Source organism: Nuphar pumila, chromosome 1, assembly GCF_984573655.1.
Source record: "Nuphar pumila chromosome 1, dmNupPumi1.hap1.1, whole genome shotgun sequence".
NCBI lineage: Eukaryota > Viridiplantae > Streptophyta > Magnoliopsida > Nymphaeales > Nymphaeaceae > Nuphar > Nuphar pumila.
In genome coordinates, this window is record NC_143249.1 from 40,601,205 (window position 1) to 40,612,339 (window position 11,135).

Consider the following 11,135-nt stretch of genomic DNA (forward strand, 5'->3'; position numbering starts at 1 on the left):
TTATATATTAATAAGAGCGTTAAATAGTTCTTAAACAGTTTTATTAAACCACTTTAAACTATTTGAAGGGCAAAACTTTGAGTGTATGGTTAATCTGGGCTCATACACATGTTCTCTATAGCTTACTTAGTGGAAAACATGAATTATATTAGGCATTTTTTGTGTTTAATTGCATGTTAGAGCAATTGAAAAAAGGCTCAATATTGTACAAGAATTTGGCCAAATAAAAAACAAAGTTTTTTATCAAATCGATTTGATCAAAGCATATATTTTAGTGAATAAGTAATGGTGAATGCATCTCCAAGTTTGAATTAATCAACAAACATGTGCGACTACTTTTTTTAAAAGTGTTTAGGGCAATTTAAGACATGAATTATTTTGGCACTAGCAGCACTCATATTATTCTCTTAAATTATCATACACGGACCAATGAGTGTTGTGCTGGGTTGGTGAAAAGATCAGGTGCAATATGATTGCCCAAATATTTCTGCACTAAGCACTTAATCACCCTCCATCTTGGGGACAGGCCTTTCAGTTGTGAGGCCCAAGGTATGATGGAGGGCAATCAGGTGCTTAATGCACAATTTTTGTGCTATGTGATTGCATCTGATCCGGGCTCACTCAGTTGGTAGGGAAGGTCAACAAGTTGACAGCAGGGCCTGAATTCAAAACTCATTGACTAAAGTCTTTTGCCACAAGGTAGAAGATGTGTGTACAGGAATGTCTTCACCCCCGCCCTCTCTCAAAATCCTACCCTCTATTCTTTCATGGGTTTTGATTTTAACCTCCATCTATGTTTCATGTTCTCCATCCTTGGTCCAAATGAGGTGAGGCGGGGCAGGGCCTTGTTTTCCCTCAGTCCACTGTCATCCCTAAATAAGGATCGGGGATAGGGCAAGATGAGGTAAGGTGAAGTTTGAAGACGGGGACAGGGCGGGGCGGGGCGAAGAAAATCATAAGTTCATCCCTACATGGGTTTTGATTTTAACCTCCATCCCCGTTTCATATCCTTCATCCCTGATCCAAACAGGGTGAGGTGGGGCGTGGCCCCATTTCCGAGGGTCCACTGCCATCCCTATGGGTATACTCCTTAGTAGGCAAAGAGAAATCAGGGTTTTATGCCAATAAACTTGGTGAGCAAGATGGTTTTTTCTTAATTATTTTAAAAAAAAATACCATGGCATATGCATGTGTTTGCTTAATCTGAACTTATAAACATGCTAGATTATGAATTTTTCATGTTTGCATGGTTTTATTATAGCAATAAAAGAATAAACGACTGCATTAGAACTAAATGAAACAAAAGATCAAATTTTTTTCATTTAGTTGATTTGATGCAAAGCATGATTTTTAGCACGTATACAGCCATCGGTAAAGTAAAAACCCACACTACTATGTTTCTTAATAGTGTTTGCAATGTTTAGGACATAAAATTATATAGGTGCTACTAATTCTCTAGTGACAAATATCGCGAGATTTAAATATCATGAGAAATTACATGGCAAATTCTCGCAAATTTTTTGTCAGAAACATAAATATTGTATTTTAAATAGGACATTTATGCTTTTATTGGCTATTTATCATATAAACTATAGTTTTTATTTTTAAATATTTATTTTTTATTTTTTATACAAATATTATTTATATAACGTGATGGCTATTGAAATTCTGTCAATGCTAAGTGTAAATCTCAATTTCCTTTTCATTCTAACATACATGCATGTAGCATGTCCTCGAGAGTCTGTATGGTACGCTCAGATTACCCATCAGTTTGGGGATGAAATATCGTACTAAACTTGAGTTTCGTCTCTAGCGCTCGTTGCAGCTGCTCCCAAAAGTAAGAGATGAATTTTGTATTATGGTCAGAGATAATAGATATCGGTACTCCATGGAGTAACAATTTTCTGAACATGCAGCTCTGATAATTTTTTTGTGGAGTATCTTGTGTTAATTGGCAGGAAGCAAGCAGACTTGGTAAGTATGTCAACAATCACCCATATCGAATCATTTTGTCTCTTAGATTAAGGTAATCCTACGATAAAATTCATCATAATGTCTTCGCATTTTTATTATGAAATTTTGATTTATTTGTAACATGAGATTTTTTTATGCAGCGCATTGCATGCATGTTAGCATGCAACTCCACTGCTAACGACCATTCATCTCAACATTTATAGAGATGGACACCACACCCATCTCTAAAAATGCTAAGATGGGTGGTTGTCAAGCAGGTTGTTGCATCTGAAGTCTTGTAACATTCATCGCTATAGTCTACATAAAAATTTGCATCCATGTGTTCATTATGACCTTGGATTCAAATCTTACTGTATTAAATGATAATCGGATATGGGTCAGCCAGGTTGGTTGGAAATGGTTGAGCTCATCATCGACAAGTAAATATATTTCTTGGTTCCACTAATTCCTAGTGTTGTCTAGGTTCCACTAATTGCAAGTGAATATATGTGGGGTTCTCATTAGTTTGAGCTTGTTGTTAGCCATTAAAAATGTTCACAATCAATAAGTTTTTCGTTATGCAACTCCTCATATAGTTGAGATGTCTCTGCTTCAATGATTTTCGATTGTTCTTCATTGTATGATAATTCATTAAATGGGAACTTATTTAACCATGTCTTATTCGTATAAAAACATAAACTAGCTCTACTGCTCAATAAATGCTCATACAACTTATAAAATATATCAAGGGTTCGACTTCTCAATTGTCATTTATGGATCATTTTCACCAGCTATGATTTATCTCATGTCATTAGTGTCTTGGTCCTCTCTTATCATTTCTGAGTCTCTCTCAGTAGACATGGTATGGTCATCGTCATCGATATTATTTAATTATCTATTGTCTACATCATCATTGCTATTGTTAATTGATTGATTTATTGCACACACTAAATCAAAATTCATCATATTTATTGTTTTCTTTGCTTCCATGAGGTTTGCATGATATCTCATGAATATCGTACTATATATTTGAACTTAATACAGTATTTGTGAAGTTATGCTTGTTTTAATTAGAGAAGGTTCATAAAATTTAGTTATGTGAATTTTATGAGGTCTGTAAAAAATGTGTGAATCTACATTTTAGTGAGAGTTTGTGATTACAGGAGAGCATACTGACATATTCTGCGAACCTCAAGAGGTTCACTCATGTGAATTGTAAAAAGGTCCTAAAAAGGTCATTTTGTCATACAGTGCAATGATTTTATGATTTCAAGTGGTTTTGAGACTATGCAACTTGACCTTGTTCTTCTCTTGAAAGAATTTTACGTAATGATTGCTTGTTATATGTTTTTAACAAAACCTTGTTGATTTTTATTGCTAAGGTTAGGGTTGTGATGATATTGGGGGTTTTGTAATATCTAGCATTTTTCATAGTTTTCCTGACCTTTATAATATCTAGATAATGGGATATTTGTTTAGGCTTATATTATGAGTTTTGTGTATACGATTATATTCGTGTCAAAATTTCATAGTGAACGGTATTTGTTTCATCGAAATTAGAGTTGAAATAGGTTTGAACCATGACCCCCAAGTTCCAGAGGCATTATGATCATTTCAAAATTGTTTTGGGGCAATTTTTGTTCTAAGGGACATAGTTGTCCAACTCTATGTTGACAAAAGGCCATTTTCGGTAAGTTATTGTTGATTGGATGTCATTCATGTTATTCTAGTTTTGACCAAGGTTAATATTGAGTCTTGGAAGACCCAAGTGGGTTTAGTCCTGCTTTTAGGAGCATTTAGGTCTTTTTAACCAGCCCAAGCAAGACACATGTTAGCTTCTCAGGTTTGGATCAGATGTGACCCAGACCTGACCCAAACCCATAATAAAACCTACATATACCCACCCCCATCTAACGGAAGGGTGTTGTGTGTTCTCCCCCGAAGATGCATTGTCTGCTATAGTGCGTGTTCGGGGGTCCAAATGAGCGCCACATATATAAGCACGTGGGGATCGTATCCCTGTGTGTGTCGGTATCACTTAGCATTGGAGTCATGTGCGGTTGCAAAGACTTAAGTACCCTTTCCCACCATTCTCGCCATGAAACGACGGTTCGAGAAAAGGACAAAAATATCCTTCGTCCAAAAAAGGGAAACGATGGTTCGAGAAAAGGATAAAAATGTCCTCCATCCAGAAAGTCGAAGATGATGTTAACTCTTCAAAGTCCAAACGTTTTGTTTGCACCATCTGTTGTAACAGAAGCTCCCTTTGACGACGCACAATTTACCGTCTTTTGTTGCCGCTGGAGCACCCTTTGTCGTCATCTCGAGTCCAGGTTCTCGCCTTGGTTTTCAGCTTGTGTTATAACACATTGCCTCCTTCTTGTTTCTGCCTTATGTTACAAAACATTTTCGGGTTCGTTCCTACCTCGTGGAGATAACTATAAATCGATCGACTGGTTCGATCATTGATGGGCATCATAGGGGCATTTGTCGGCCATCTCTTTTTACAATCTTCTCTTCTTCTTCGTTTTCATTAGGCAGTATGGAAAAAAGCAATGACGCACAAACATTTCAACAAGTGCCATTAAGGCATCGTGAGTAGCTTTCCATGTCATCATGCTATTGTTGAAGAACGCATGTCGTCATGAGTGCCATTAAGGCGTTGTTTTGTTAATGCAGGTGGATCTTGTCTTTTCGACGGTTTGAAAATTAAAGATATTTGTAAGACGTTGGGACTTGTTGACAAGAATGCTTGTTTACAGACGCGAGGAAGGGCCTCTACCCCCATCCGGTATCGTTCATTCACTCAGTATATGTAATGTATCACAAATCGCGGTTGTAGTAACATACTACCAATTTGTGAGATATTGTTTTGTTTGTTAATATCGATTTGTAAGCTATTATGTTGAATTTTTGTATCGATTTGTAATATATTTTGCCATATGTATATCGATTTGTAAGACATTATGTGTTTTGTAGTGTCAATTTGTAAGCTATTATGCTGAATTGTCGTATCGATTTATAATATATTATGTGATATGTATATCGATTTATACGATATTATGTGTTTTCTAGTATTAATTTGTAAGATATTTGTAGAAAGAATTTTAAAATATGTGCATGCGGAAATACATTGTTGTGCTCTTGCGGTGGCGATTTTCATATTCAAATCGTTGCTCATTTAGCAATATCTATTGAAATCGCTTCACAGCATCGTAGATATAATTAAATCGTTGTCACGTGAACACACATATATGACAAATCGTTTCTTTTGTTGGCATGGTAAATAACAACTGGGTGCATAGTATAAGCAAATAATAAATCGATGTTGCTTTTATATTGTGATTCATTCAATCATTTCTTTAACTTACTTAACCTTAACGATATCCATTGTTATATACATCTTGATTAAATCATAGTAAACGCATGTGCTGGCTAACGCAAATTGATATCTTGCTTATGACAGTGGAAAGCTTATCATCTGGTTGCAGTGAAGATGATTTATCTCAATCATTGGAAAGTTATGGAGAAGTGAACACCTATACTAATGACACACCTAAAGAAGTGAACATGTGCACTAATGATGCACATCATAAGAAGAGTGCAAGCATTGGATTCACTCTTAACTTTAATGTTCCAGCAGAAGAAATGTAATTCGATAATGAGGTAGACGATCATGACAGTACACTTGATAAATATGCAGGCACTGAGAATGTACATGATAATACACTTGACTATGTTCCCGTAGAAGGAATGCAGTTTAATAACGAGGAAGTTGCATATAAATTTTACAATAATTATGCCTTAAAAATTGGCTTCAGTGTTAGAAGGTATTCTTAGTCAAAAAATGCAGAAGGTGTTGTGGTGAGAAAGACATGTTTGTTCTAAGGAAGGTTGGAGGAAGTCAAGTGAAAATCCAACAAGGCGCAAGCCTGATTCAAGATGTGGATGTCTAGTAAGAATGGTGTTAAGAAGACTTCTGAATGAGAAATATGTAGTTCATACTTTAATCAGTGATCATAACCATGATTTAGCAGCTTCATTTATGACTCTTATGTTAAGGTCACATCGTAAAGTAACTGAAGCACATGCTACAATTGCTGAAATAGCTTATAGAGTTGGCATTGCACCAAGGAAAACATACAATTTGTGTGTGCACATAGATGGTGATTGCGAGAATGTGTCATTCACACCTATGGATCTAAGAAACCACTTGAGAAGGAAGAGGACAGATAACATGAAGAATGGAGAAATATGTTCTTTGGTTGACTACTTATAGAAGAAATCAAACATTGACCCTGGTTTCTTTAGTGCAATGCAACTGAATGAAGATGGATATGATGTGAATATGTTTTGAGTAGATTCAAAGTCAAGAATTGATTATGAATGCTTCAATGATGTGCTTGTTTTTTATACGACATTGAAATTAATACTGATCAGTGGCTATTTGTGCAGTTTGTCAGAGTGAACCATCACTCACAGAGTTGTATATTAGGGGGCGCTTTTTTGTATGACCAGACCAAGAAAAGTTTTGAGTGGTTGTTCAAAGTATTTACACAGGCAATGAATGTGAAGCAACTTGAAGTTGTACTTACAGATGGTGATCACGCAATTGCAATTGCATTGTCTCATGCATGGCCAAATGCACATCATCGCCTATGTTTGTGGCATATCTTTCAAAATGCAGCAAAGAACATATGTCACATATTTAATCAGAAGACAGAGTTTGACAAAAAGTTTTCAAGATGTGTACTTGAGAGTGTAGACGAGGTCACCTTTATGTCTGATTGGGAGGAAATGATTCAGATGTACGACCTTGAAGACTGTGTGTGGTTACAAAATTTATATGCAGAAAAAGAGAAGCGGGCATTGACATATGGAAGACAATACTTTTGTGCAGGTGTGATAAGCACACAAAGAGCTGAATCTATGCATGTCACACTGAAGAAAACCCTGTATTCATGTTTTACAATGTTTCGCTTCATGGAACAATATGAATTATTTGTAGACGATCTTAGACAAAATGAGCTTGAACAAGATGTGAAATGCTTCAATACACGCCCTGTAACTTTGGGCATAAAAATATTGATGCGACCTACAAATCTGTATACACTAACTGTATTTGAATAGATTAAGAAGGAGGTTATACAGGTCATGAATTACAACATAGAAGGACGCGTGCAAACCGAGAATATGCATAAATACCATATTGTATAAGAGGGCGAAGAGCATCCGAAAATGCAAGAAGCATATGTTACATACAATGTTGATAATGAAGCAGTTGAATGTACGTGCAAAATGTATGAATTCAAAGGTATTTTATGTCGTCATGCATTAAAAGCACTTTGCATTAAAAGCACTTAATCAAAGGAAGATATAAGAAATATCTGAGTGACATTTAATGCAAAGATGGACAAGACAAGCAAAAATTGAACTGCTGGATACATATAATGTTAGTCAATCTGGTGTTGATGAGAAGTGTCACATAGCCTCTCATTACCAACGACTATGTAGGTCACTTATGCATATTGTAGATTTGACATCAAAAAGTGAAGAAGCCTATGTATACATGAGAAAAGTGTCAAAGGAGTTACTTAAAGATGTGCAGTTAATTCACCATCAGTCCATTGCAGCTCATGAAGAGCAGTCTAAGAAAATGGGAGCGAACAACGAAGGTGAAAATCATGCTTTCCTTAACACTAATGAGAAGTTGCGTCGAAGCGTAAACATCATCTTCAACAAGTCATGACAGGCTCAGATCATGACAGGCTCAGATCAATTCGAAAGCGAGTTATAAAACACAGGAATTGCATGTGAATTCTGTTTAAGTCTTACCATAAAGTTAGTTATTATGCCTCTTTGCATGACCCAATTTTCACATTGTCGAATTTGTTAAGAGTTTAACAAAACAAAAGGTGAAAATGCTTATACACTGGATGGTTTTATTAAGAAAGAGTTTTTTGATGAAGCCATTTTCATGAATCGTGAGCCACAAAAATAGAATTGTTAATATTTTTGTGGATCACCGTTCATGAAAATGGCTTCATCCAAAAAGCTATGAAACATAGGAATGGCGTGTGAATTCTGTTTAATAATGTATCGTTTACATGTATAAATCTTTGTAATATGTATCTTTCACATGTCTAAATCGTTGTCTTATCTAGCCTACAGAGCTACAATTTTGATACCGTAGGTAAATCGTCATTGCTCAATGCTTATATAATTAGTGAAAATTGTTGTCTCATCTAGCCTTCACATGTACAAATCGTTATACATATACTGTAGTTAAATTTTTGCGCAAAAAGTTATCCTATAAATAAACTGTCTTAAACACAAAAAGTTGTTACATTTACTACATGTGCATGATCATTGTTAAATCATTGTAGCTTAATTTTTAAACCATTAGTAAATCACCTCTATGGTGATTTATTTGGTATATAAATAGTTATATCATATTCTGTCCTATCGCGATTTACACAATGACGTTTATGTCGACCACAACTGGATGAAAATCGCATTGTGCATGAGTATAAATTGCGGTAAAAATGCATGGTCAATGTTTATACAAATCATTTCAGTCGTTTATCAATCATTGTATAAATCACGATAGAAACACAGCTCGTAAAAGCAAATCAGTGGCATTTTTACAGTACATAACGGTAAATGCTTGTTTAGTTTTTACTTATGAAGGCTGATTATTACAACAATTTGTTCAGTGGCATTTGTGTTATACACTTATTAAAATAGACTTATACACTTATAGAATGTCACGTTACAAAAAAGAATTATATAATTACAACAAAGAATTAGAGAATCCCAAAATAATTATTAGGACATTGATTTGTACTTATGAAGTTACCACGACAACGATATCGATATATTTGTAAAACCTTAATATTTGTGTAAACCCTAATATAAAGTTACCATGAACATAATAATGATTTGTTCACATAGACAAAGCTCATAAAAGCAAAACGTGATAGGAAAAATATGTAAAACGATTTACTCATATCGGTTTGCAATTGTTACTTAAATCAATTTGTACTTTACTAAGTCTAAAAATCATGTCGATTTGTGTACACATGCGTAAAACCCTGTAAATGTAAAACCCTTATATAGATCTATGTAAAACCCTACCTGACCTGACCCGTTGTTCAGGTCTAAAACCCTAATCTATTTAACCTTTCTTCCTCTTTTCTGTGGCAGCGTAACTTCTTCTTCTTCTTTTTTCTCCTTCGCCTTCGTCTTTTTCTCTACCTTTGTATGTTGTTGTATAGATAGTGTTCTTTTGGTGATGATTATGTTGGTTATCTTCTTTGTATACATCGATATATTCGTGACACATACGACTGTGGCGTATTTATCGTGAAGTATATCAAAGCTTACCGGAGCAAGCACATATATTCTACATAATAGACAGGGGGTGATGCTGATGACCATCAATTTGATTTATTTCTACTGTCGGATCCTCCATTGTTCGCAAACCATACTTTGCAGTTGAAAAAATATATGCCTAATCTTCGATATACTTCATGACAAATATGCTACAGTCGTGCAAGCTTCATCTTCTCCACGTGTTCGTATCTCATACATTATGTAGTTTCATTCCTATATCGTAAAAGTGATATATCATGTAGCCCATCAGCTCTTTCAAGGGGACAATGCCTGAGCTGAAGTTTGTAAAGCATATTCGCAAGAGTGCACCATTTCTAGAGTCTCTAAGAATCACATCATTATTTGGATGTGGATTGCATTAGAAGCACATCACTATTTGGATGTGGATTGCATTAGAAGCACATCACTATTTGGACGTGGGTTTCATACTGGTGATGATAGTTGTTTTCTTTGATGATGATGGTCATGTATTATATCTAAGCCAAACCATTGGTCATGATGTATTGTAACTAAATACTAATATTTTTTTTATGTGAATGTGGTTGTAAATCATGTGGATTTGTAGTTACGAAGTTACGGTGAAAACGATATTCTTTGTTTGTCTTTGTGAACGAAATCGATTTGTATTTAAGAAGTTAACTCGAATTGTATCATTGAAGTTACCTCAATTTGTCCAGGACTAAAGCCCTAATCTATTTAAAAAAAGAATACATTGTTTAGTGGCACTAGTGTTACATCGATTTGTACTTTACTAATTCTAAACGAGATGTCAATTTGTATCGTTGAAGCAGTCATTTGTAAATCGCGATTGGAAAAATCGATAACATAGACATAGCCCGTAAAATCAAAACGTGATAGCACGTAGCCCTCATATGTACAAATCATTTCAACCTTTTATCAATCATTATGTAAATCGCAATAGCAAGACCGTAAAAGCAAATTATGTTTTTCACTGTGCACAACGCTAATCACTTTTATGATTATCATTTATGAAGGCCAAACATTACAACGATATGTTCAGTGGCACTAGTGTTTTACGCTTTTTAAAAAAATAATACATTGTCCAGGCTGTCCATCACCGACCCGACCCATTTTCCATGTCTAAAACCCTAATATATTTAACCTCTCTTCCTCTTTTCTTTGATATACTTCATAAGAAATATGCTACAGTTGTGCGGGCTTCATCTTTTTTGCCTACTGGGATCCCTACCTTATGCAGCTTCGTCAGCTCTGCCTCGAAGCTTTCTACATTAGCCCGCAGGCATGAACGCATGCGAAGCCTTATATGTGCTCAATCTAAAACAAATGAGGGGACCACGACTGTGGCGTATTTGTTGTAAAGTATATCAAAGTTTACGCAGAATATAACAATGACAAATATGCTACAATCGTGCAGTTCCAACTTATTGGCGTGTTTAGTAAAATTGAAATTTTATTTCAACCCAGAGAAATTTATATAATTTGTATACACAGTCTTACAAAATCTGTATACAAATTTTGTATATACAGTCTATAAAATCTGTTAGAGGTCTTTGTACATCATATTACTCTTGAGGGGTCGTGTCGTTCGTTGCCTTCTAGGTATTCATGTCGGTTGAGTTTTTTTTCTCTTCCGCAATCAGAAACTCCGTCAATTTTTTGCATAATTCTGTGTGAAATCTAGGTATATCATCCTGCAATAAAAAGCTAATGTGACACCAATATATAAATTGAGTCTCTAATAATAGAGTATAATAAAACATGTTTAAGTATAGAGCATACAACATCGAAATCAGGTTCTCGTCCAT